The sequence below is a fragment of the Rhinolophus sinicus genome, chromosome 7 (assembly GCF_057876585.1).
Source record: "Rhinolophus sinicus isolate RSI-liver-muscle chromosome 7, RSI-T2T, whole genome shotgun sequence".
In the NCBI taxonomy this organism is placed as follows: Eukaryota; Metazoa; Chordata; class Mammalia; order Chiroptera; family Rhinolophidae; genus Rhinolophus; species Rhinolophus sinicus.
Window position 1 is genome coordinate 29872883 of NC_142507.1, and position 26515 is coordinate 29899397.

A 26515-nucleotide genomic window follows, 5' to 3' on the forward strand; every position below is an offset into this window, starting at 1 on the left:
CACAGCCTCAGTGCGTCCGTCCCAGTCCATGTCCCAGCCTGTGCGTCCCTCCCCCTCAACCTCCACCCCCTGTCCGTCTGGCTCTGTGACATGCCTGTTGGGCTGTGGCTCTCGCTCAGGAGCTCTCTCCCCGCGTGCCAGCCCCCTCTTTCTCTGTCTCTGTCCGAGTCTCTCTGTATGTCTAGATACATACATGCACATATACGTGTATATTTCCATCGCGCTGCCTCCTCCTCCTCCTCCCGTTCTGTCTGTCGGTCCCTGTCCTGCGGGGACTCTAGTCCCTCTGCCCGCACAAGAACGCAGGATATGGCCAGGCCAAGAAGAAACACCAACGGAGCCATGGATAGGGGGCTCATAGCACCATTTCTCACGGGCGGCTGGCTCGGAGACGCAGCAAGCCGGAGCCGCACGATCCCCAACCTGCCGGCCGCTTCTCTGCCAACCAACCGACCCACCAACCGACCGACACACCAAGCCGGCCAACTGCAATCCGCGCCCCTCTGCAATTTGCAGTCCACCATCCGCGCTTCCTTGCTTGGCCACCGCAGCTGTACGGGTGGCCCATGGCCAAGTGGCAACAGCTGACGGCCAAGCGGTCACAGCTGATGACCGTGCACCACCCGAGGCAGCACCCCTCCACGCGAGGCCCAGGGCCTGGAAACGGCTCTCTGGGACTCTGTCCCCACAGTCCCCGTCTGTCTCTCTCCGCCTCTCTCTTGCTCCGTCTCTGGCCTTCTCTCATCCTCTCTCTCACCTCCCTGGGTCAGGCGAGGTGACGTGTAGCCAGTGAAGGGACCGGAGATCGGGTGGGCCGCTGGTCGCTGACGAGGGGCGAGGGCCCAGACGGAAGGCTGTGTGACGAAGGGTGACGGCAGACTGGAGCTGCTGCACCCTGGTGGCACGGGTGGCTCCCCGTGGCTTTGGGCCAGTCGGTGGGGCCGGCCAGTGCCAGGGCCAGGGTCGCGCGTGCCTAGGGCCGGAGGGGCCTGAGAGGACCCTGCGACGCCCTCGCTTGCCATGAGCGGGGGACCGCAGAGCAGCCAGGCGGGTCTGGGGAGGTGGGGCTGGGGGTGGGGGTGAGCGGGGTTGGGGTGGGGGGGCGGGGTGTAAGCCGTTCGGGGCCCGGGGAGTCCCAGGATGCCAGGGCGCCGAGACTTCTGTCACCGTCAGGGAAGTGACAGAGGCCCGTGGAGCCACGGGTGGCGCGAAGGGGCCTCGCTGCGGGCCAAGAGTAGCCCGCCGCCCAGGCCGGCGGCGTCCGGAGGAGGCGGGGAGCCGGACTGGGGGGGGGGACGCGGTGCTGGCAGAGCCGGCAGCGGGTCGATGCTCGCCACCGGAGCTGCGCATCTGCATGGCGCGCGTTCACGAGGCAGGCCGGGTGCAGGCTCTTGGGGCGCGGGGTTCCGTGTCCCAGCGTCTCCGGCCATACCACCCTGAACGCGCCCTATCTCCTCTAATCTGGGGAGTAAGCAGGGAGGGGCCTGGTTAGTACTTGGATGGGAGACCGCCTGGGAATACCGGGTGCTGTAGGCTTTTTGCTCGCCTCTCCTTTTGCGCCGCCGTCCCGGCGTGGCTCCCTCCGAACCCCTGGCGCCCCTTGTCCCTCTGCAGCCGCCCAGCCCGCCGAAGGTCCCCCTGACCAGCGGCGTGTCCGCCGCCCGGACGTACAACCTGGCAGTCCGGGTCGCACGCTAGGCTTGTCGGCCCGGGCTCCCCCCCATACCCTCTTCTTAGTCCTCTTCGCTCCCGCAGGCCGTCAGGCCGCACCCGTTCGCTGAGCCGCGGTCGCCGTCGCCGCCAGCACCGCGCTGCCCGCTACTGCCGCCAGCGCTGACCTCGCCCCCGCCCCCGCCCCCGTCGCCGCCGCCTTCACCTCGCTCGCGGCCACCGCCGCCATCGCCGCGCTGCCTCCCGCTCCCCGCCCCGCCGCCGCCGCCGCCGCCGCTGCGCCGCCGCCGCCGCCGCCACCGCCATCACCGCGCTCCCCACCGCAGTGGACGCCAGCTCTGCCCTCGCCGCCGCTGCCGCGGGCTCCTCCCACAACTCCCAAACACAGGGCTGCCTGCTGGCGACCAGCGTTGGGGATGCGTTCGGGGTGGGCCTGGTGGCGGTAGGGGGGCGGGGTGTATTCCGGTCGGGTCCCAGGGAGTCCCAGAATGCCAGAGTTCCACGACTTCTGTCACCATCAGGGTAATGGCAGAGTCCCGTGGAGCCACGGATGGCGCGAAGGGGCCTCGCGCGCCAGATTCGTCCGGAGGAGGCGGGGAGCAGGCGGGAGGTGAAGCGCTAGCGGAGCCGGTCAGCAGGGAGATGCTCGCCACCCGAGCGACCCAGCTGCATGGCGTGCGCTCACGAGGCAGGCCGGGAGCAGGCTCTTGGGGCGCCGGGAGCCGGGTCCCAGCGTCTACGGCCATACCACCCTGAACGCGCCCGATCTCGTCTGATCTCGGAAGCTAAGCAGGGTCGGGCCTGGTTAGTACCTGGATGGGAGACCGCCTGGGAATACCGGGTGCTGTAGGCTTTTGCTCGCCTCTCCTTTTGCGCCGCCGCCCCGGCGTGGCTCCCTCCGAACACCTGGCGCCCCTTGCCCCTCTGCAGCCGCCCAGCCCGCCGAAGGTCCCCCTGGCCAGCGGCGGGTCAGCCGCCCGGCACTACAAGCTCGCAGCCCGGGCCGCACGCCAGGCCCGTCGGCCCCGGCTCCCCCCCACACCCTCTTCTCCGTCCTCTTCGCTCCCGCAGGCCGACAGCCCGCAGCCCTTCACCGAGCCGCGGTCGCCGCCGCCGCTGCCGCCATCGCCGCGCTCCCTCCCGCTCCCCGCCCCCGCCGCCCCCAAAGCCCAAGCCCAGGGCTGCCTGCCGGCGCTGGCCTCCACCAGGCTTTCTCCATCCCAGGACGTGCCGGTCCTTCGCACCTCGGCCCGAGCCCAGGGGACGACCATCCCTGTGCCTGCACCTGGGCCCCGAGACACAGGATCGGCGTGTCCTCCGGCAAACGGGATGCCCACCCGCCCCGCCCCACCGGAGGCCTCTGTCTCTGCTGGCCGGCACCTCGCCCCACACCCCCGCGCGCGCGCCCCCCCTCACGTCTCCCACAAGAGCCAGGAGCCCTCCGTTCCCGCCGGCCGCGGTGGCCCCGACACACAGGGGAAAGAGAGCCGGGACAAACCAGGGGACGGAGGGAGCAGCACCCCAACACCCCGCACGCCCTCGGACTCCAGGAGAGACCACCATGTCGGAGCCTGCCGACGAGACGAACGGTTCCTGAAGTGCGGAGTGAGGATTGAGAAAAAATTGGACAAGAGACAAAGATGGGATCGGGAGGGCGAGCGGTTCTGACTAGACTGCTGCGCCTGCTTGATTTTTCAGCATGCTTTTATACAGACAGAAACAAGAAGGTTACATAAAGCGGCTGAGGCAGCAAGGACAGATTAGTTACGTTTTTCCAAAGTTTGGCCCTGACTGTCTTTAGACCTTTTGATATTGTCCCATTCCCAGAACAGCAGGTGTCTGTTTGTTCTTTATGCTTATCGGAGTTCCCCTCAGCCATCCTCCCAACCTCTGCTTGTAGTTACATTTTCTTAACGCTTGATGCTCCAGCTCCCCACAATTCCCCCTTGTTTAGTTTTTGAGATCGTGCCTGGCTTAGGTGGTCAGTACAGACCTTCTCACTTACCCGTCATTGGATATCCTTCACCAAAGCGATCGACTCCTGTCTTAGGTCGTAAGACATCCACTGATCATTACCCGTCATTGGCTACCGATCTCCTTTGGGGTTAGACAGGGGCAGTGGCTTTTGGTCTATCAGCCATGTGGAGCCTTATTTTGTGAATTTCTCCATCAATATCTGTGACTATCCCCATCACAGCTTTTGTGATGCAGGGGAGGAAACATAGTATCACGAGGATCACAACAAGCGGAATTACAAGGGGGGCCATAATTCGAAGCATTGAAGAGTATGATGGAAATACATTGTGAAAACTAGAGACAAGTTTGTTGAGAGTATCAGCTATATCGGTGTTTAAAGGAGAGGTCTCTTGCAGTGTCAAGACCTCTTTATGAAACTGGATAAGATCAAGAGTAACATTTTTTCTTACACGGTCTGTGAGACTCATACCTCATAGCAGAAAAAATGTTTATTCCAATCACCCTTTGTCTGTTAACAGCCGAAGCATGAAGTCCCATGATGTCTTACCTTCTCAGGGTCAAGTCACTCATATTGTAACAGCTCTGTTGAGATAAGTGGAGAGAACTGATCTTCATTGCCCTCATGACTTCTCTCACAATCAGGTGAGAGAGGAAAGCCAGAGACAGCAGTGGCTTTTGCCAGGCAGGGGGAAGGGGAGGAAAGGCTCCTTTTTGGGTCTTCTAAGGCAGCTCATTGGGGGTCCCCACTCGGTTCCGCCTGGCTTAGGTTGTATCTCCCGTGAGATATCTTACCCGTCTTTGGCTGCAAACCATCTTCTGGGGACCAGACAGAGAGACATAAGGTGTAAACACAAGAATGGAACAGAGTCCCAGAAAGGCACAGTCTTACAGACTCTTCTTTCCTTAAGGAAAGACATGGGGGGACAGTCGGCTAGGCTGTTGTGTGACTACATCTCCCCCTTTTTTGTTTTTGAAGCATGAGAAACACAGAACGTGTAGTTGTTTCACTTACAGCCCGTCGGAGGGCTATTTGTCCACATCTGAGGACTATGTAAAATAAACAGAACAATAAACAGAAGAGCAATATCCCCAGCAAAAACCCTCTACCCAAAGTCTTTATCCATTTAACAGGGTCTGAAGTGGACAGTCCTTCTGCGGCTGCGGAAAGTGAGAGCTTTTCCACACCCTAGGGGCGTGGATGGGTATCTCTAGATGTCTTCTCTTCTGTGGGCTGTCGTTCATGGTATGGTTTAACACCGACCAGGAATTCACAAAGGTTTTTCTTCCGGACCTGGAGAAATACAAGCAAAGCCTCTTCCCCGTGTTATCTCGCGGGGAGAAGTAGGATCAGCTTCCCCACGTAACATTTTAAACAAAGGTTGTAATTCACCGGTTGTCAACCGCAACTGAGGTCTAATCCAGTTAATGTCTCCCAGTAGCCTTTGGAAATCATTTGATGTTTTTAAACAATCTCGCCGGATTTGTATTTCTTGAGGCACAACGGCCTGAGGCATTAAGCAATATCCCAGATAAGAGTAAGGAGGCACTTGCTGAATTTTTTCTGGGGCTATAACTAGCCCATAATCGTGGAGCTTTTTTTGTAAATGAGCAAAAGCAGCAAGCAACTTTGGTTCACAAGAGTGGGCAAGAAGTATGTCATCCATGTAGTGGATGATGTAAATATCTGGAAATGTCCTTCGGGTAGGTTTTATTGCAGCTGATACAAATTTTTGACATAGTGTAGGGCTACTAGCCATTCCCTGAGGTAGCACTAGCCAATGCTATCTCTTAAAAGGTTCTTGTAAATTAACGGAAGGAACACTGAAAGCAAATCTGGGGCAGTCATCAGGATTTAAAGGTATAGTATAAAAACAATCTTTGCAGTCCAAAACAATTTTATATGTGTTTTTTGGTATGGCTGCAGGACAGGGCAAGCCTGTCTGTAAGGCTCCCATTAATTTCATGGTTTTATTAACTTTTTGTAAATCTTGTAATAATCTCTATCTACCAGATTTTTTTTTTTTTTTTTTTTTTAAATAACAAACATGGGAGAATTCCCGGGAGAATTGGAGGGGGCAATGTGTCCCTTTTTAAGTTGCTCCTGTACTAGCAGCTTGGCGGCTTCAATCTCTTTTCTGTTGATAGGGGCCTCGGGCAGTGGATCTAGCCCTGCAACTACACTTGGAGGAGAGCTTAATTGTAACCTAGGCTTCTATTCTGATTGAGATTCTAATAAAGGCCCAGTCTGTTGAGCCTGGACTAATTGCATTTGAACAGAGAGGGAAGTGAGTGCAGCTTGTAATCTTTGCCCCTCTGCTTCCAAGGGGGATCCAGTTTGGGTTGATCATTTTCAGAGTATGTGATTCCCTCGTGTCTAGGATCGATCACATCCCTAACCAAATTCCATAAGGAAAAAGTATCTACTGGTACTTCAGAGGGTCCATGAGCATCATAATATCCCTGTAAACGCTCTCTCACCTTTTCCCAAGTTTCTAAGTTTAAAGTCCCTTCTTCGGGGGAACCAGGGACATATTTGTACTACAAATTCTAAAAATCGAAGCAACTGTGCTTCACTGGTTTTAACTCCTCTAGCTTTTAGCATGCTCCTTAACATGTGAGTAAACAGCCTTTTACTGTGACCCTGTCCCATTTTATTTTACTCCCGACTATGGTATCTCACCGCTTTCACTAACCTTATTCGACGCGTCTCATTTGCAAGCGGAGTCCTTCACTGATTCCCCAGTATTCAGGTCCCTGTTCGGGCGCCACTTGTCGGAGCCTGCCGACGAGACGAACGGTTCCTGAAGTGGGGAGTGAGGATTGAGAAAAAATTGGACAAGAGACAAAGATGGGATCGGGAGGGCGAGCAGTTCTGACTAGACTGCTGCGCCTGCTTGATTTTTCAGCATGCTTTTATACAGACAGAAGCAAGAAGGTTACATAAAGCGGCCGAGGCAGCAAGTACAGATTAGTTACGTTTTTTCCAAAGTTTGGCCCTGACTGACTTTAGACCTTTTGATATTGTCCCATTCCCAGAACAGCAGGTGTCTGTTTGTTCTTTATGCTTATCGGAGTTCCCCTCAGCCATCCTCCCAACCTCTGCTTGTAGCTACATTTTCTTAACCCTTGATGCTCCAGCTCCCCACACCACCACAAGGGGAAGAGCAGGCACGCAGGCACACGACCCTCACAACGAGGGTGCCTAGGGCTGCCACTCTCCTCCCGCGGGCGGGACCCTGGGCGGGGCTCGGAGCCCACCGGCACCGGTGCTCCGGAGACCCTGGCGGCCCGCCCCGGGGGCTTCGAGGGTGACTGCCAAAGCCCGGGCACTGCCTCCTTAGCGGAGCCCAGCCCCGGGCACGACCACACACCGGTGGAGAAGCTGCCACCTCAACACAGCCTCAGTGCGTCCGTCCCAGTCCGTGTCCCAGCCTGTGCGTCCCTCCCCCTCAACCTCCACCCCCTGTCCGTCTGGCTCTGTGACATGCCTGTTGGGCTGTGGCTCTCGCTCAGGAGCTCTCTCCCCGCGTGCCAGCCCCCTCTTTCTCTGTCTCTGTCCGAGTCTCTCTGTATGTCTAGATACATACATGCACATATACGTGTATATTTCCATCGCGCTGCCTCCTCCTCCTCCTCCCGTTCTGTCTGTCGGTCCCTGTCCTGCGGGGACTCTAGTCCCTCTGCCCGCACAAGAACGCAGGATATGGCCAGGCCAAGAAGAAACACCAACGGAGCCATGGATAGGGGGCTCATAGCACCATTTCTCACGGGCGGCTGGCTCGGAGACGCAGCAAGCCGGAGCCGCACGATCCCCAACCTGCCGGCCGCTTCTCTGCCAACCAACCGACCCACCAACCGACCGACACACCAAGCCGGCCAACTGCAATCCGCGCCCCTCTGCAATTTGCAGTCCACCATCCGCGCTTCCTTGCTTGGCCACCGCAGCTGTACGGGTGGCCCATGGCCAAGTGGCAACAGCTGACGGCCAAGCGGTCACAGCTGATGACCGTGCACCACCCGAGGCAGCACCCCTCCACGCGAGGCCCAGGGCCTGGAAACGGCTCTCTGGGACTCTGTCCCCACAGTCCCCGTCTGTCTCTCTCCGCCTCTCTCTTGCTCCGTCTCTGGCCTTCTCTCAGCCTCTCTCTCACCTCCCTGGGTCAGGCGAGGTGACGTGTAGCCAGTGAAGGGACCGGAGATTGGGTGGGCCGCTGGTCGCTGACGAGGGGCGAGGGCCCAGACGGAAGGCTGTGTGACGAAGGGTGACGGCAGACTGGAGCTACTGCACCCTGGTGGCACGGGTGGCTCCCCGTGGCTTTGGGCCAGTCGGTGGGGCCGGCCAGTGCCAGGGCCAGGGTCGCGCGTGCCTAGGGCCGGAGGGGCCTGAGAGGACCCTGCGACGCCCTCGCTTGCCATGAGCGGGGGACCGCAGAGCAGCCAGGCGGGTCTGGGGAGGTGGGGCTGGGGGTGGGGGTGAGCGGGGTTGGGGTGGGGGGGCGGGGTGTAAGCCGTTCGGGGCCCGGGGAGTCCCAGGATGCCAGGGCGCCGAGACTTCTGTCACCGTCAGGGAAGTGACAGAGGCCCGTGGAGCCACGGGTGGCGCGAAGGGGCCTCGCTGCGGGCCAAGAGTAGCCCGCCGCCCAGGCCGGCGGCGTCCGGAGGAGGCGGGGAGCCGGACTGGGGGGGGGACGCGGTGCTGGCAGAGCCGGCAGCGGGTCGATGCTCGCCACCGGAGCTGCGCATCTGCATGGCGCGCGTTCACGAGGCAGGCCGGGTGCAGGCTCTTGGGGCGCGGGGTTCCGTGTCCCAGCGTCTCCGGCCATACCACCCTGAACGCGCCCTATCTCCTCTAATCTGGGGAGTAAGCAGGGAGGGGCCTGGTTAGTACTTGGATGGGAGACCGCCTGGGAATACCGGGTGCTGTAGGCTTTTTGCTCGCCTCTCCTTTTGCGCCGCCGTCCCGGCGTGGCTCCCTCCGAACCCCTGGCGCCCCTTGTCCCTCTGCAGCCGCCCAGCCCGCCGAAGGTCCCCCTGACCAGCGGCGTGTCCGCCGCCCGGACGTACAACCTGGCAGTCCGGGTCGCACGCTAGGCTTGTCGGCCCGGGCTCCCCCCCATACCCTCTTCTTAGTCCTCTTCGCTCCCGCAGGCCGTCAGGCCGCACCCGTTCGCTGAGCCGCGGTCGCCGTCGCCGCCAGCACCGCGCTGCCCGCTACTGCCGCCAGCGCTGACCTCGCCCCCGCCCCCGCCCCCGTCGCCGCCGCCTTCACCTCGCTCGCGGCCACCGCCGCCATCGCCGCGCTGCCTCCCGCTCCCCGCCCCGCCGCCGCCGCCGCCGCCGCTGCGCCGCCGCCGCCGCCGCCGCCACCGCCATCACCGCGCTCCCCACCGCAGTGGACGCCAGCTCTGCCCTCGCCGCCGCTGCCGCGGGCTCCTCCCACAACTCCCAAACACAGGGCTGCCTGCTGGCGACCAGCGTTGGGGATGCGTTCGGGGTGGGCCTGGTGGCGGTAGGGGGGCGGGGTGTATTCCGGTCGGGTCCCAGGGAGTCCCAGAATGCCAGAGTTCCACGACTTCTGTCACCATCAGGGTAATGGCAGAGTCCCGTGGAGCCACGGATGGCGCGAAGGGGCCTCGCGCGCCAGATTCGTCCGGAGGAGGCGGGGAGCAGGCGGGAGGTGAAGCGCTAGCGGAGCCGGTCAGCAGGGAGATGCTCGCCACCCGAGCGACCCAGCTGCATGGCGTGCGCTCACGAGGCAGGCCGGGAGCAGGCTCTTGGGGCGCCGGGAGCCGGGTCCCAGCGTCTACGGCCATACCACCCTGAACGCGCCCGATCTCGTCTGATCTCGGAAGCTAAGCAGGGTCGGGCCTGGTTAGTACCTGGATGGGAGACCGCCTGGGAATACCGGGTGCTGTAGGCTTTTGCTCGCCTCTCCTTTTGCGCCGCCGCCCCGGCGTGGCTCCCTCCGAACACCTGGCGCCCCTTGCCCCTCTGCAGCCGCCCAGCCCGCCGAAGGTCCCCCTGGCCAGCGGCGGGTCAGCCGCCCGGCACTACAAGCTCGCAGCCCGGGCCGCACGCCAGGCCCGTCGGCCCCGGCTCCCCCCCACACCCTCTTCTCCGTCCTCTTCGCTCCCGCAGGCCGACAGCCCGCAGCCCTTCACCGAGCCGCGGTCGCCGCCGCCGCTGCCGCCATCGCCGCGCTCCCTCCCGCTCCCCGCCCCCGCCGCCCCCAAAGCCCAAGCCCAGGGCTGCCTGCCGGCGCTGGCCTCCACCAGGCTTTCTCCATCCCAGGACGTGCCGGTCCTTCGCACCTCGGCCCGAGCCCAGGGGACGACCATCCCTGTGCCTGCACCTGGGCCCCGAGACACAGGATCGGCGTGTCCTCCGGCAAACGGGATGCCCACCCGCCCCGCCCCACCGGAGGCCTCTGTCTCTGCTGGCCGGCACCTCGCCCCACACCCCCGCGCGCGCGCCCCCGCACGTCTCCCACAAGAGCCAGGAGCCCTCCGTTCCCGCCGGCCGCGGTGGCCCCGACACACAGGGGAAAGAGAGCCGGGACAAACCAGGGGACGGAGGGAGCAGCACCCCAACACCCCGCACGCCCTCGGACTCCAGGAGAGACCACCATGTCGGAGCCTGCCGACGAGACGAACGGTTCCTGAAGTGCGGAGTGAGGATTGAGAAAAAATTGGACAAGAGACAAAGATGGGATCGGGAGGGCGAGCGGTTCTGACTAGACTGCTGCGCCTGCTTGATTTTTCAGCATGCTTTTATACAGACAGAAACAAGAAGGTTACATAAAGCGGCTGAGGCAGCAAGGACAGATTAGTTACGTTTTTCCAAAGTTTGGCCCTGACTGTCTTTAGACCTTTTGATATTGTCCCATTCCCAGAACAGCAGGTGTCTGTTTGTTCTTTATGCTTATCGGAGTTCCCCTCAGCCATCCTCCCAACCTCTGCTTGTAGTTACATTTTCTTAACGCTTGATGCTCCAGCTCCCCACAATTCCCCCTTGTTTAGTTTTTGAGATCGTGCCTGGCTTAGGTGGTCAGTACAGACCTTCTCACTTACCCGTCATTGGATATCCTTCACCAAAGCGATCGACTCCTGTCTTAGGTCGTAAGACATCCACTGATCATTACCCGTCATTGGCTACCGATCTCCTTTGGGGTTAGACAGGGGCAGTGGCTTTTGGTCTATCAGCCATGTGGAGCCTTATTTTGTGAATTTCTCCATCAATATCTGTGACTATCCCCATCACAGCTTTTGTGATGCAGGGGAGGAAACATAGTATCAGGAGGATCACAACAAGCGGAATTACAAGGGGGGCCATAATTCGAAGCATTGAAGAGTATGATGGAAATACATTGTGAAAACTAGAGACAAGTTTGTTGAGAGTATCAGCTATATCGGTGTTTAAAGGAGAGGTCTCTTGCAGTGTCAAGACCTCTTTATGAAACTGGATAAGATCAAGAGTAACATTTTTTCTTACACGGTCTGTGAGACTCATACCTCATAGCAGAAAAAATGTTTATTCCAATCACCCTTTGTCTGTTAACAGCCGAAGCATGAAGTCCCATGATGTCTTACCTTCTCAGGGTCAAGTCACTCATATTGTAACAGCTCTGTTGAGATAAGTGGAGAGAACTGATCTTCATTGCCCTCATGACTTCTCTCACAATCAGGTGAGAGAGGAAAGCCAGAGACAGCAGTGGCTTTTGCCAGGCAGGGGGAAGGGGAGGAAAGGCTCCTTTTTGGGTCTTCTAAGGCAGCTCATTGGGGGTCCCCACTCGGTTCCGCCTGGCTTAGGTTGTATCTCCCGTGAGATATCTTACCCGTCTTTGGCTGCAAACCATCTTCTGGGGACCAGACAGAGAGACATAAGGTGTAAACACAAGAATGGAACAGAGTCCCAGAAAGGCACAGTCTTACAGACTCTTCTTTCCTTAAGGAAAGACATGGGGGGACAGTCGGCTAGGCTGTTGTGTGACTACATCTCCCCCTTTTTTGTTTTTGAAGCATGAGAAACACAGAACGTGTAGTTGTTTCACTTACAGCCCGTCGGAGGGCTATTTGTCCACATCTGAGGACTATGTAAAATAAACAGAACAATAAACAGAAGAGCAATATCCCCAGCAAAAACCCTCTACCCAAAGTCTTTATCCATTTAACAGGGTCTGAAGTGGACAGTCCTTCTGCGGCTGCGGAAAGTGAGAGCTTTTCCACACCCTAGGGGCGTGGATGGGTATCTCTAGATGTCTTCTCTTCTGTGGGCTGTCGTTCATGGTATGGTTTAACACCGACCAGGAATTCACAAAGGTTTTTCTTCCGGACCTGGAGAAATACAAGCAAAGCCTCTTCCCCGTGTTATCTCGCGGGGAGAAGTAGGATCAGCTTCCCCACGTAACATTTTAAACAAAGGTTGTAATTCACCGGTTGTCAACCGCAACTGAGGTCTAATCCAGTTAATGTCTCCCAGTAGCCTTTGGAAATCATTTGATGTTTTTAAACAATCTCGCCGGATTTGTATTTCTTGAGGCACAACGGCCTGAGGCATTAAGCAATATCCCAGATAAGAGTAAGGAGGCACTTGCTGAATTTTTTCTGGGGCTATAACTAGCCCATAATCGTGGAGCTTTTTTTGTAAATGAGCAAAAGCAGCAAGCAACTTTGGTTCACAAGAGTGGGCAAGAAGTATGTCATCCATGTAGTGGATGATGTAAATATCTGGAAATGTCCTTCGGGTAGGTTTTATTGCAGCTGATACAAATTTTTGACATAGTGTAGGGCTACTAGCCATTCCCTGAGGTAGCACTAGCCAATGCTATCTCTTAAAAGGTTCTTGTAAATTAACGGAAGGAACACTGAAAGCAAATCTGGGGCAGTCATCAGGATTTAAAGGTATAGTATAAAAACAATCTTTGCAGTCCAAAACAATTTTATATGTGTTTTTTTGGTATGGCTGCAGGACAGGGCAAGCCTGTCTGTAAGGCTCCCATTAATTTCATGGTTTTATTAACTTTTTGTAAATCTTGTAATAATCTCTATCTACCAGATTTTTTTTTTTTTTTTTTTTTTTAAATAACAAACATGGGAGAATTCCCGGGAGAATTGGAGGGGGCAATGTGTCCCTTTTTAAGTTGCTCCTGTACTAGCAGCTTGGCGGCTTGAATCTCTTTTCTGTTGATAGGGGCCTCGGGCAGTGGATCTAGCCCTGCAACTACACTTGGAGGAGAGCTTAATTGTAACCTAGGCTTCTATTCTGATTGAGATTCTAATAAAGGCCCAGTCTGTTGAGCCTGGACTAATTGCATTTGAACAGAGAGGGAAGTGAGTGCAGCTTGTAATCTTTGCCCCTCTGCTTCCAAGGGGGATCCAGTTTGGGTTGATCATTTTCAGAGTATGTGATTCCCTCGTGTCTAGGATCGATCACATCCCTAACCAAATTCCATAAGGAAAAAGTATCTACTGGTACTTCAGAGGGTCCATGAGCATCATAATATCCCTGTAAACGCTCTCTCACCTTTTCCCAAGTTTCTAAGTTTAAAGTCCCTTCTTCGGGGGAACCAGGGACATATTTGTACTACAAATTCTAAAAATCGAAGCAACTGTGCTTCACTGGTTTTAACTCCTCTAGCTTTTAGCATGCTCCTTAACATGTGAGTAAACAGCCTTTTACTGTGACCCTGTCCCATTTTATTTTACTCCCGACTATGGTATCTCACCGCTTTCACTAACCTTATTCGACGCGTCTCATTTGCAAGCGGAGTCCTTCACTGATTCCCCAGTATTCAGGTCCCTGTTCGGGCGCCACTTGTCGGAGCCTGCCGACGAGACGAACGGTTCCTGAAGTGGGGAGTGAGGATTGAGAAAAAATTGGACAAGAGACAAAGATGGGATCGGGAGGGCGAGCAGTTCTGACTAGACTGCTGCGCCTGCTTGATTTTTCAGCATGCTTTTATACAGACAGAAGCAAGAAGGTTACATAAAGCGGCCGAGGCAGCAAGTACAGATTAGTTACGTTTTTTCCAAAGTTTGGCCCTGACTGACTTTAGACCTTTTGATATTGTCCCATTCCCAGAACAGCAGGTGTCTGTTTGTTCTTTATGCTTATCGGAGTTCCCCTCAGCCATCCTCCCAACCTCTGCTTGTAGCTACATTTTCTTAACCCTTGATGCTCCAGCTCCCCACACCACCACAAGGGGAAGAGCAGGCACGCAGGCACACGACCCTCACAACGAGGGTGCCTAGGGCTGCCACTCTCCTCCCGCGGGCGGGACCCTGGGCGGGGCTCGGAGCCCACCGGCACCGGTGCTCCGGAGACCCTGGCGGCCCGCCCCGGGGGCTTCGAGGGTGACTGCCAAAGCCCGGGCACTGCCTCCTTAGCGGAGCCCAGCCCCGGGCACGACCACACACCGGTGGAGAAGCTGCCACCTCAACACAGCCTCAGTGCGTCCGTCCCAGTCCGTGTCCCAGCCTGTGCGTCCCTCCCCCTCAACCTCCACCCCCTGTCCGTCTGGCTCTGTGACATGCCTGTTGGGCTGTGGCTCTCGCTCAGGAGCTCTCTCCCCGCGTGCCAGCCCCCTCTTTCTCTGTCTCTGTCCGAGTCTCTCTGTATGTCTAGATACATACATGCACATATACGTGTATATTTCCATCGCGCTGCCTCCTCCTCCTCCTCCCGTTCTGTCTGTCGGTCCCTGTCCTGCGGGGACTCTAGTCCCTCTGCCCGCACAAGAACGCAGGATATGGCCAGGCCAAGAAGAAACACCAACGGAGCCATGGATAGGGGGCTCATAGCACCATTTCTCACGGGCGGCTGGCTCGGAGACGCAGCAAGCCGGAGCCGCACGATCCCCAACCTGCCGGCCGCTTCTCTGCCAACCAACCGACCCACCAACCGACCGACACACCAAGCCGGCCAACTGCAATCCGCGCCCCTCTGCAATTTGCAGTCCACCATCCGCGCTTCCTTGCTTGGCCACCGCAGCTGTACGGGTGGCCCATGGCCAAGTGGCAACAGCTGACGGCCAAGCGGTCACAGCTGATGACCGTGCACCACCCGAGGCAGCACCCCTCCACGCGAGGCCCAGGGCCTGGAAACGGCTCTCTGGGACTCTGTCCCCACAGTCCCCGTCTGTCTCTCTCCGCCTCTCTCTTGCTCCGTCTCTGGCCTTCTCTCAGCCTCTCTCTCACCTCCCTGGGTCAGGCGAGGTGACGTGTAGCCAGTGAAGGGATCGGAGATTGGGTGGGCCGCTGGTCGCTGACGAGGGGCGAGGGCCCAGACGGAAGGCTGTGTGACGAAGGGTGACGGCAGACTGGAGCTACTGCACCCTGGTGGCACGGGTGGCTCCCCGTGGCTTTGGGCCAGTCGGTGGGGCCGGCCAGTGCCAGGGCCAGGGTCGCGCGTGCCTAGGGCCGGAGGGGCCTGAGAGGACCCTGCGACGCCCTCGCTTGCCATGAGCGGGGGACCGCAGAGCAGCCAGGCGGGTCTGGGGAGGTGGGGCTGGGGGTGGGGGTGAGCGGGGTTGGGGTGGGGGGGCGGGGTGTAAGCCGTTCGGGGCCCGGGGAGTCCCAGGATGCCAGGGCGCCGAGACTTCTGTCACCGTCAGGGAAGTGACAGAGGCCCGTGGAGCCACGGGTGGCGCGAAGGGGCCTCGCTGCGGGCCAAGAGTAGCCCGCCGCCCAGGCCGGCGGCGTCCGGAGGAGGCGGGGAGCCGGACTGGGGGGGGGACGCGGTGCTGGCAGAGCCGGCAGCGGGTCGATGCTCGCCACCGGAGCTGCGCATCTGCATGGCGCGCGTTCACGAGGCAGGCCGGGTGCAGGCTCTTGGGGCGCGGGGTTCCGTGTCCCAGCGTCTCCGGCCATACCACCCTGAACGCGCCCTATCTCCTCTAATCTGGGGAGTAAGCAGGGAGGGGCCTGGTTAGTACTTGGATGGGAGACCGCCTGGGAATACCGGGTGCTGTAGGCTTTTTGCTCGCCTCTCCTTTTGCGCCGCCGTCCCGGCGTGGCTCCCTCCGAACCCCTGGCGCCCCTTGTCCCTCTGCAGCCGCCCAGCCCGCCGAAGGTCCCCCTGACCAGCGGCGTGTCCGCCGCCCGGACGTACAACCTGGCAGTCCGGGTCGCACGCTAGGCTTGTCGGCCCGGGCTCCCCCCCATACCCTCTTCTTAGTCCTCTTCGCTCCCGCAGGCCGTCAGGCCGCACCCGTTCGCTGAGCCGCGGTCGCCGTCGCCGCCAGCACCGCGCTGCCCGCTACTGCCGCCAGCGCTGACCTCGCCCCCGCCCCCGCCCCCGTCGCCGCCGCCTTCACCTCGCTCGCGGCCACCGCCGCCATCGCCGCGCTGCCTCCCGCTCCCCGCCCCGCCGCCGCCGCCGCCGCCGCTGCGCCGCCGCCGCCGCCGCCGCCACCGCCATCACCGCGCTCCCCACCGCAGTGGACGCCAGCTCTGCCCTCGCCGCCGCTGCCGCGGGCTCCTCCCACAACTCCCAAACACAGGGCTGCCTGCTGGCGACCAGCGTTGGGGATGCGTTCGGGGTGGGCCTGGTGGCGGTAGGGGGGCGGGGTGTATTCCGGTCGGGTCCCAGGGAGTCCCAGAATGCCAGAGTTCCACGACTTCTGTCACCATCAGGGTAATGGCAGAGTCCCGTGGAGCCACGGATGGCGCGAAGGGGCCTCGCGCGCCAGATTCGTCCGGAGGAGGCGGGGAGCAGGCGGGAGGTGAAGCGCTAGCGGAGCCGGTCAGCAGGGAGATGCTCGCCACCCGAGCGACCCAGCTGCATGGCGTGCGCTCACGAGGCAGGCCGGGAGCAGGCTCTTGGGGCGCCGGGAGCCGGGTCCCAGCGTCTACGGCCATACCACCCTGAACGCGCCCGATCTCGTCTGATCTCGGAAGCTAAGCAGGGTCGGGCCTGGTTAGTACCTGGATGGGAGACCGCCTGGGAATACCGGGTGCTGTAGGCTTTTGCTCGCCTCTCCTTTTGCGCCGCCGCCCCGGCGTGGCTCCCTCCGAACACCTGGCGCCCCTTGCCCCTCTGCAGCCGCCCAGCCCGCCGAAGGTCCCCCTGGCCAGCGGCGGGTCAGCCGCCCGGCACTACAAGCTCGCAGCCCGGGCCGCACGCCAGGCCCGTCGGCCCCGGCTCCCCCCCACACCCTCTTCTCCGTCCTCTTCGCTCCCGCAGGCCGACAGCCCGCAGCCCTTCACCGAGCCGCGGTCGCCGCCGCCGCTGCCGCCATCGCCGCGCTCCCTCCCGCTCCCCGCCCCCGCCGCCCCCAAAGCCCAAGCCCAGGGCTGCCTGCCGGCGCTGGCCTCCACCAGGCTTTCTCCATCCCAGGACGTGCCGGTCCTTCGCACCTCGGCCCGAGCCCAGGGGACGACCATCCCTGTGCCTGCACCTGGGCCCCGAGACACAGGATCGGCGTGTCCTCCGGCAAACGGGATGCCCACCCGCCCCGCCCCACCGGAGGCCTCTGTCTCTGCTGGCCGGCACCTCGCCCCACACCCCCGCGCGCGCGCCCCCTCACGTCTCCCACAAGAGCCAGGAGCCCTCCGTTCCCGCCGGCCGCGGTGGCCCCGACACACAGGGGAAAGAGAGCCGGGACAAACCAGGGGACGGAGGGAGCAGCACCCCAACACCCCGCACGCCCTCGGACTCCAGGAGAGACCACCATGTCGGAGCCTGCCGACGAGACGAACGGTTCCTGAAGTGCGGAGTGAGGATTGAGAAAAAATTGGACAAGAGACAAAGATGGGATCGGGAGGGCGAGCGGTTCTGACTAGACTGCTGCGCCTGCTTGATTTTTCAGCATGCTTTTATACAGACAGAAACAAGAAGGTTACATAAAGCGGCTGAGGCAGCAAGGACAGATTAGTTACGTTTTTCCAAAGTTTGGCCCTGACTGTCTTTAGACCTTTTGATATTGTCCCATTCCCAGAACAGCAGGTGTCTGTTTGTTCTTTATGCTTATCGGAGTTCCCCTCAGCCATCCTCCCAACCTCTGCTTGTAGTTACATTTTCTTAACGCTTGATGCTCCAGCTCCCCACAATTCCCCCTTGTTTAGTTTTTGAGATCGTGCCTGGCTTAGGTGGTCAGTACAGACCTTCTCACTTACCCGTCATTGGATATCCTTCACCAAAGCGATCGACTCCTGTCTTAGGTCGTAAGACATCCACTGATCATTACCCGTCATTGGCTACCGATCTCCTTTGGGGTTAGACAGGGGCAGTGGCTTTTGGTCTATCAGCCATGTGGAGCCTTATTTTGTGAATTTCTCCATCAATATCTGTGACTATCCCCATCACAGCTTTTGTGATGCAGGGGAGGAAACATAGTATCAGGAGGATCACAACAAGCGGAATTACAAGGGGGGCCATAATTCGAAGCATTGAAGAGTATGATGGAAATACATTGTGAAAACTAGAGACAAGTTTGTTGAGAGTATCAGCTATATCGGTGTTTAAAGGAGAGGTCTCTTGCAGTGTCAAGACCTCTTTATGAAACTGGATAAGATCAAGAGTAACATTTTTTCTTACACGGTCTGTGAGACTCATACCTCATAGCAGAAAAAATGTTTATTCCAATCACCCTTTGTCTGTTAACAGCCGAAGCATGAAGTCCCATGATGTCTTACCTTCTCAGGGTCAAGTCACTCATATTGTAACAGCTCTGTTGAGATAAGTGGAGAGAACTGATCTTCATTGCCCTCATGACTTCTCTCACAATCAGGTGAGAGAGGAAAGCCAGAGACAGCAGTGGCTTTTGCCAGGCAGGGGGAAGGGGAGGAAAGGCTCCTTTTTGGGTCTTCTAAGGCAGCTCATTGGGGGTCCCCACTCGGTTCCGCCTGGCTTAGGTTGTATCTCCCGTGAGATATCTTACCCGTCTTTGGCTGCAAACCATCTTCTGGGGACCAGACAGAGAGACATAAGGTGTAAACACAAGAATGGAACAGAGTCCCAGAAAGGCACAGTCTTACAGACTCTTCTTTCCTTAAGGAAAGACATGGGGGGACAGTCGGCTAGGCTGTTGTGTGACTACATCTCCCCCTTTTTTGTTTTTGAAGCATGAGAAACACAGAACGTGTAGTTGTTTCACTTACAGCCCGTCGGAGGGCTATTTGTCCACATCTGAGGACTATGTAAAATAAACAGAACAATAAACAGAAGAGCAATATCCCCAGCAAAAACCCTCTACCCAAAGTCTTTATCCATTTAACAGGGTCTGAAGTGGACAGTCCTTCTGCGGCTGCGGAAAGTGAGAGCTTTTCCACACCCTAGGGGCGTGGATGGGTATCTCTAGATGTCTTCTCTTCTGTGGGCTGTCGTTCATGGTATGGTTTAACACCGACCAGGAATTCACAAAGGTTTTTCTTCCGGACCTGGAGAAATACAAGCAAAGCCTCTTCCCCGTGTTATCTCGCGGGGAGAAGTAGGATCAGCTTCCCCACGTAACATTTTAAACAAAGGTTGTAATTCACCGGTTGTCAACCGCAACTGAGGTCTAATCCAGTTAATGTCTCCCAGTAGCCTTTGGAAATCATTTGATGTTTTTAAACAATCTCGCCGGATTTGTATTTCTTGAGGCACAACGGCCTGAGGCATTAAGCAATATCCCAGATAAGAGTAAGGAGGCACTTGCTGAATTTTTTCTGGGGCTATAACTAGCCCATAATCGTGGAGCTTTTTTTGTAAATGAGCAAAAGCAGCAAGCAACTTTGGTTCACAAGAGTGGGCAAGAAGTATGTCATCCATGTAGTGGATGATGTAAATATCTGGAAATGTCCTTCGGGTAGGTTTTATTGCAGCTGATACAAATTTTTGACATAGTGTAGGGCTACTAGCCATTCCCTGAGGTAGCACTAGCCAATGCTATCTCTTAAAAGGTTCTTGTAAATTAACGGAAGGAACACTGAAAGCAAATCTGGGGCAGTCATCAGGATTTAAAGGTATAGTATAAAAACAATCTTTGCAGTCCAAAACAATTTTATATGTGTTTTTTGGTATGGCTGCAGGACAGGGCAAGCCTGTCTGTAAGGCTCCCATTAATTTCATGGTTTTATTAACTTTTTGTAAATCTTGTAATAATCTCTATCTACCAGATTTTTTTTTTTTTTTTAAATAACAAACATGGGAGAATTCCCGGGAGAATTGGAGGGGGCAATGTGTCCCTTTTTAAGTTGCTCCTGTACTAGCAGCTTGGCGGCTTGAATCTCTTTTCTGTTGATAGGGGCCTCGGGCAGTGGATCTAGCCCTGCAACTACACTTGGAGGAGAGCTTAATTGTAACCTAGGCTTCTATTCTGATTGAGATTCTAATAAAGGCCCAGTCTGTTGAGCCTGGACTAATTGCATTTGAACAGAGAGGGAAGTGAGTGCAGCTTGTAATCTTTGCCCCTCTGCTTCCAAGGGGGATCCAGTTTGGGTTGATCATTTTCAGAGTATGTGATTCCCTCGTGTCTAGGATCGATCACATCCCTAACCAAATTCCATAAGGAAAAAGTATCTACTGGTACTTCAGAGGGTCCATGAGCATCATAATATCCCTGTAAACGCTCTCTCACCTTTTCCCAAGTTTCTAAGTTTAAAGTCCCTTCTTCGGGGGAACCAGGGACATATTTGTACTACAAATTCTAAAAATCGAAGCAACTGTGCTTCACTGGTTTTAACTCCTCTAGCTTTTAGCATGCTCCTTAACATGTGAGTAAACAGCCTTTTACTGTGACCCTGTCCCATTTTATTTTACTCCCGACTATGGTATCTCACCGCTTTCACTAACCTTATTCGACGCGTCTCATTTGCAAGCGGAGTCCTTCACTGATTCCCCAGTATTCAGGTCCCTGTTCGGGCGCCACTTGTCGGAGCCTGCCGACGAGACGAACGGTTCCTGAAGTGGGGAGTGAGGATTGAGAAAAAATTGGACAAGAGACAAAGATGGGATCGGGAGGGCGAGCAGTTCTGACTAGACTGCTGCGCCTGCTTGATTTTTCAGCATGCTTTTATACAGACAGAAGCAAGAAGGTTACATAAAGCGGCCGAGGCAGCAAGTACAGATTAGTTACGTTTTTTCCAAAGTTTGGCCCTGACTGACTTTAGACCTTTTGATATTGTCCCATTCCCAGAACAGCAGGTGTCTGTTTGTTCTTTATGCTTATCGGAGTTCCCCTCAGCCATCCTCCCAACCTCTGCTTGTAGCTACATTTTCTTAACCCTTGATGCTCCAGCTCCCCACACCACCACAAGGGGAAGAGCAGGCACGCAGGCACACGACCCTCACAACGAGGGTGCCTAGGGCTGCCACTCTCCTCCCGCGGGCGGGACCCTGGGCGGGGCTCGGAGCCCACCGGCACCGGTGCTCCGGAGACCCTGGCGGCCCGCCCCGGGGGCTTCGAGGGTGACTGCCAAAGCCCGGGCACTGCCTCCTTAGCGGAGCCCAGCCCCGGGCACGACCACACACCGGTGGAGAAGCTGCCACCTCAACACAGCCTCAGTGCGTCCGTCCCAGTCCGTGTCCCAGCCTGTGCGTCCCTCCCCCTCAACCTCCACCCCCTGTCCGTCTGGCTCTGTGACATGCCTGTTGGGCTGTGGCTCTCGCTCAGGAGCTCTCTCCCCGCGTGCCAGCCCCCTCTTTCTCTGTCTCTGTCCGAGTCTCTCTGTATGTCTAGATACATACATGCACATATACGTGTATATTTCCATCGCGCTGCCTCCTCCTCCTCCTCCCGTTCTGTCTGTCGGTCCCTGTCCTGCGGGGACTCTAGTCCCTCTGCCCGCACAAGAACGCAGGATATGGCCAGGCCAAGAAGAAACACCAACGGAGCCATGGATAGGGGGCTCATAGCACCATTTCTCACGGGCGGCTGGCTCGGAGACGCAGCAAGCCGGAGCCGCACGATCCCCAACCTGCCGGCCGCTTCTCTGCCAACCAACCGACCCACCAACCGACCGACACACCAAGCCGGCCAACTGCAATCCGCGCCCCTCTGCAATTTGCAGTCCACCATCCGCGCTTCCTTGCTTGGCCACCGCAGCTGTACGGGTGGCCCATGGCCAAGTGGCAACAGCTGACGGCCAAGCGGTCACAGCTGATGACCGTGCACCACCCGAGGCAGCACCCCTCCACGCGAGGCCCAGGGCCTGGAAACGGCTCTCTGGGACTCTGTCCCCACAGTCCCCGTCTGTCTCTCTCCGCCTCTCTCTTGCTCCGTCTCTGGCCTTCTCTCATCCTCTCTCTCACCTCCCTGGGTCAGGCGAGGTGACGTGTAGCCAGTGAAGGGACCGGAGATCGGGTGGGCCGCTGGTCGCTGACGAGGGGCGAGGGCCCAGACGGAAGGCTGTGTGACGAAGGGTGACGGCAGACTGGAGCTGCTGCACCCTGGTGGCACGGGTGGCTCCCCGTGGCTTTGGGCCAGTCGGTGGGGCCGGCCAGTGCCAGGGCCAGGGTCGCGCGTGCCTAGGGCCGGAGGGGCCTGAGAGGACCCTGCGACGCCCTCGCTTGCCATGAGCGGGGGACCGCAGAGCAGCCAGGCGGGTCTGGGGAGGTGGGGCTGGGGGTGGGGGTGAGCGGGGTTGGGGTGGGGGGGCGGGGTGTAAGCCGTTCGGGGCCCGGGGAGTCCCAGGATGCCAGGGCGCCGAGACTTCTGTCACCGTCAGGGAAGTGACAGAGGCCCGTGGAGCCACGGGTGGCGCGAAGGGGCCTCGCTGCGGGCCAAGAGTAGCCCGCCGCCCAGGCCGGCGGCGTCCGGAGGAGGCGGGGAGCCGGACTGGGGGGGGGGACGCGGTGCTGGCAGAGCCGGCAGCGGGTCGATGCTCGCCACCGGAGCTGCGCATCTGCATGGCGCGCGTTCACGAGGCAGGCCGGGTGCAGGCTCTTGGGGCGCGGGGTTCCGTGTCCCAGCGTCTCCGGCCATACCACCCTGAACGCGCCCTATCTCCTCTAATCTGGGGAGTAAGCAGGGAGGGGCCTGGTTAGTACTTGGATGGGAGACCGCCTGGGAATACCGGGTGCTGTAGGCTTTTTGCTCGCCTCTCCTTTTGCGCCGCCGTCCCGGCGTGGCTCCCTCCGAACCCCTGGCGCCCCTTGTCCCTCTGCAGCCGCCCAGCCCGCCGAAGGTCCCCCTGACCAGCGGCGTGTCCGCCGCCCGGACGTACAACCTGGCAGTCCGGGTCGCACGCTAGGCTTGTCGGCCCGGGCTCCCCCCCATACCCTCTTCTTAGTCCTCTTCGCTCCCGCAGGCCGTCAGGCCGCACCCGTTCGCTGAGCCGCGGTCGCCGTCGCCGCCAGCACCGCGCTGCCCGCTACTGCCGCCAGCGCTGACCTCGCCCCCGCCCCCGCCCCCGTCGCCGCCGCCTTCACCTCGCTCGCGGCCACCGCCGCCATCGCCGCGCTGCCTCCCGCTCCCCGCCCCGCCGCCGCCGCCGCCGCCGCTGCGCCGCCGCCGCCGCCGCCGCCACCGCCATCACCGCGCTCCCCACCGCAGTGGACGCCAGCTCTGCCCTCGCCGCCGCTGCCGCGGGCTCCTCCCACAACTCCCAAACACAGGGCTGCCTGCTGGCGACCAGCGTTGGGGATGCGTTCGGGGTGGGCCTGGTGGCGGTAGGGGGGCGGGGTGTATTCCGGTCGGGTCCCAGGGAGTCCCAGGATGCCAGAGTTCCACGACTTCTGTCACCATCAGGGTAATGGCAGAGTCCCGTGGAGCCACGGATGGCGCGAAGGGGCCTCGCGCGCCAGATTCGTCCGGAGGAGGCGGGGAGCAGGCGGGAGGTGAAGCGCTAGCGGAGCCGGTCAGCAGGGAGATGCTCGCCACCCGAGCGACCCAGCTGCATGGCGTGCGCTCACGAGGCAGGCCGGGAGCAGGCTCTTGGGGCGCCGGGAGCCGGGTCCCAGCGTCTACGGCCATACCACCCTGAACGCGCCCGATCTCGTCTGATTCGGAAGCTAAGCAGGGTCAGGCCTGGTTAGTACCTGCATGGGAGACCGCCTGGGAATACCGGGTGCTGTAGGCTTTTGCTCGCCTCTCCTTTTGCGCCGCCGCCCCGGCGTGGCTCCCTCCGAACACCTGGCGCCCCTTGCCCCTCTGCAGCCGCCCAGCCCGCCGAAGGTCCCCCTGGCCAGCGGCGGGTCAGCCGCCCGGCACTACAAGCTCGCAGCCCGGGCCGCACGCCAGGCCCGTCGGCCCCGGCTCCCCCCCACACCCTCTTCTCCGTCCTCTTCGCTCCCGCAGGCCGACAGCCCGCAGCCCTTCACCGAGCCGCGGTCGCCGCCGCCGCTGCCGCCATCGCCGCGCTCCCTCCCGCTCCCCGCCCCGCCGCCCCCAAAGCCCAAGCCCAGGGCTGCCTGCCGGCGCTGGCCTCCACCAGGCTTTCTCCATCCCAGGACGTGCCGGTCCTTCGCACCTCGGCCCGAGCCCAGGGGACGACCATCCCTGTGCCTGCACCTGGGCCCCGAGACACAGGATCGGCGTGTCCTCCGGCAAACGGGATGCCCACCCGCCCCGCCCCACCGGAGGCCTCTGTCTCTGCTGGCCGGCACCTCGCCCCACACCCCCGCGCGCGCGCCCCCTCACGTCTCCCACAAGAGCCAGGAGCCCTCCGTTCCCGCCGGCCGCGGTGGCCCCGACACACAGGGGAAAGAGAGCCGGGACAAACCAGGGGACGGAGGGAGCAGCACCCCAACACCCCGCACGCCCTCGGACTCCAGGAGAGACCACCATGTCGGAGCCTGCCGACGAGACGAACGGTTCCTGAAGTGCGGAGTGAGGATTGAGAAAAAATTGGACAAGAGACAAAGATGGGATCGGGAGGGCGAGCGGTTCTGACTAGACTGCTGCGCCTGCTTGATTTTTCAGCATGCTTTTATACAGACAGAAACAAGAAGGTTACATAAAGCGGCTGAGGCAGCAAGGACAGATTAGTTACGTTTTTCCAAAGTTTGGCCCTGACTGTCTTTAGACCTTTTGATATTGTCCCATTCCCAGAACAGCAGGTGTCTGTTTGTTCTTTATGCTTATCGGAGTTCCCCTCAGCCATCCTCCCAACCTCTGCTTGTAGTTACATTTTCTTAACGCTTGATGCTCCAGCTCCCCACAATTCCCCCTTGTTTAGTTTTTGAGATCGTGCCTGGCTTAGGTGGTCAGTACAGACCTTCTCACTTACCCGTCATTGGATATCCTTCACCAAAGCGATCGACTCCTGTCTTAGGTCGTAAGACATCCACTGATCATTACCCGTCATTGGCTACCGATCTCCTTTGGGGTTAGACAGGGGCAGTGGCTTTTGGTCTATCAGCCATGTGGAGCCTTATTTTGTGAATTTCTCCATCAATATCTGTGACTATCCCCATCACAGCTTTTGTGATGCAGGGGAGGAAACATAGTATCAGGAGGATCACAACAAGCGGAATTACAAGGGGGGCCATAATTCGAAGCATTGAAGAGTATGATGGAAATACATTGTGAAAACTAGAGACAAGTTTGTTGAGAGTATCAGCTATATCGGTGTTTAAAGGAGAGGTCTCTTGCAGTGTCAAGACCTCTTTATGAAACTGGATAAGATCAAGAGTAACATTTTTTCTTACACGGTCTGTGAGACTCATACCTCATAGCAGAAAAAATGTTTATTCCAATCACCCTTTGTCTGTTAACAGCCGAAGCATGAAGTCCCATGATGTCTTACCTTCTCAGGGTCAAGTCACTCATATTGTAACAGCTCTGTTGAGATAAGTGGAGAGAACTGATCTTCATTGCCCTCATGACTTCTCTCACAATCAGGTGAGAGAGGAAAGCCAGAGACAGCAGTGGCTTTTGCCAGGCAGGGGGAAGGGGAGGAAAGGCTCCTTTTTGGGTCTTCTAAGGCAGCTCATTGGGGGTCCCCACTCGGTTCCGCCTGGCTTAGGTTGTATCTCCCGTGAGATATCTTACCCGTCTTTGGCTGCAAACCATCTTCTGGGGACCAGACAGAGAGACATAAGGTGTAAACACAAGAATGGAACAGAGTCCCAGAAAGGCACAGTCTTACAGACTCTTCTTTCCTTAAGGAAAGACATGGGGGGACAGTCGGCTAGGCTGTTGTGTGACTACATCTCCCCCTTTTTTGTTTTTGAAGCATGAGAAACACAGAACGTGTAGTTGTTTCACTTACAGCCCGTCGGAGGGCTATTTGTCCACATCTGAGGACTATGTAAAATAAACAGAACAATAAACAGAAGAGCAATATCCCCAGCAAAAACCCTCTACCCAAAGTCTTTATCCATTTAACAGGGTCTGAAGTGGACAGTCCTTCTGCGGCTGCGGAAAGTGAGAGCTTTTCCACACCCTAGGGGCGTGGATGGGTATCTCTAGATGTCTTCTCTTCTGTGGGCTGTCGTTCATGGTATGGTTTAACACCGACCAGGAATTCACAAAGGTTTTTCTTCCGGACCTGGAGAAATACAAGCAAAGCCTCTTCCCCGTGTTATCTCGCGGGGAGAAGTAGGATCAGCTTCCCCACGTAACATTTTAAACAAAGGTTGTAATTCACCGGTTGTCAACCGCAACTGAGGTCTAATCCAGTTAATGTCTCCCAGTAGCCTTTGGAAATCATTTGATGTTTTTAAACAATCTCGCCGGATTTGTATTTCTTGAGGCACAACGGCCTGAGGCATTAAGCAATATCCCAGATAAGAGTAAGGAGGCACTTGCTGAATTTTTTCTGGGGCTATAACTAGCCCATAATCGTGGAGCTTTTTTCGTAAATGAGCAAAAGCAGCAAGCAACTTTGGTTCACAAGAGTGGGCAAGAAGTATGTCATCCATGTAGTGGATGATGTAAATATCTGGAAATGTCCTTCGGGTAGGTTTTATTGCAGCTGATACAAATTTTTGACATAGTGTAGGG

General features: G+C 58.2%; 3 non-coding genes and 5 pseudogenes across 3 annotated transcripts; all 8 read left to right on the plus strand.

The window, feature by feature from the left end:
* The first annotated feature begins 1418 nt into the window (after window positions 1-1418).
* Window positions 1419-1536, plus strand: LOC148757660 (5S ribosomal RNA; annotated as a pseudogene).
* Window positions 1537-2405: 869 nt separating this feature from the next.
* LOC148757661 (5S ribosomal RNA) lies at window positions 2406-2524 on the plus strand. The gene has a single exon (XR_016021857.1). It is a non-coding gene; the product is annotated as a 5S ribosomal RNA (ribosomal RNA).
* A 5935-nt stretch (window positions 2525-8459) lies between these two features.
* On the plus strand, window positions 8460-8577 carry LOC148757662 (5S ribosomal RNA; annotated as a pseudogene).
* Window positions 8578-9449: 872 nt separating this feature from the next.
* On the plus strand, window positions 9450-9568 carry LOC148757663 (5S ribosomal RNA). The gene has a single exon (XR_016021858.1). It is a non-coding gene; the product is annotated as a 5S ribosomal RNA (ribosomal RNA).
* A 5935-nt stretch (window positions 9569-15503) lies between these two features.
* LOC148757664 (5S ribosomal RNA) lies at window positions 15504-15621 on the plus strand (annotated as a pseudogene).
* Window positions 15622-16493: 872 nt separating this feature from the next.
* Window positions 16494-16612, plus strand: LOC148757665 (5S ribosomal RNA). Its single transcript, XR_016021859.1, has one exon. It is a non-coding gene; the product is annotated as a 5S ribosomal RNA (ribosomal RNA).
* A 5928-nt stretch (window positions 16613-22540) lies between these two features.
* LOC148757666 (5S ribosomal RNA) lies at window positions 22541-22658 on the plus strand (annotated as a pseudogene).
* An 872-nt stretch (window positions 22659-23530) lies between these two features.
* LOC148757667 (5S ribosomal RNA) lies at window positions 23531-23648 on the plus strand (annotated as a pseudogene).
* The last annotated feature ends 2867 nt before the right edge of the window (window positions 23649-26515 follow it).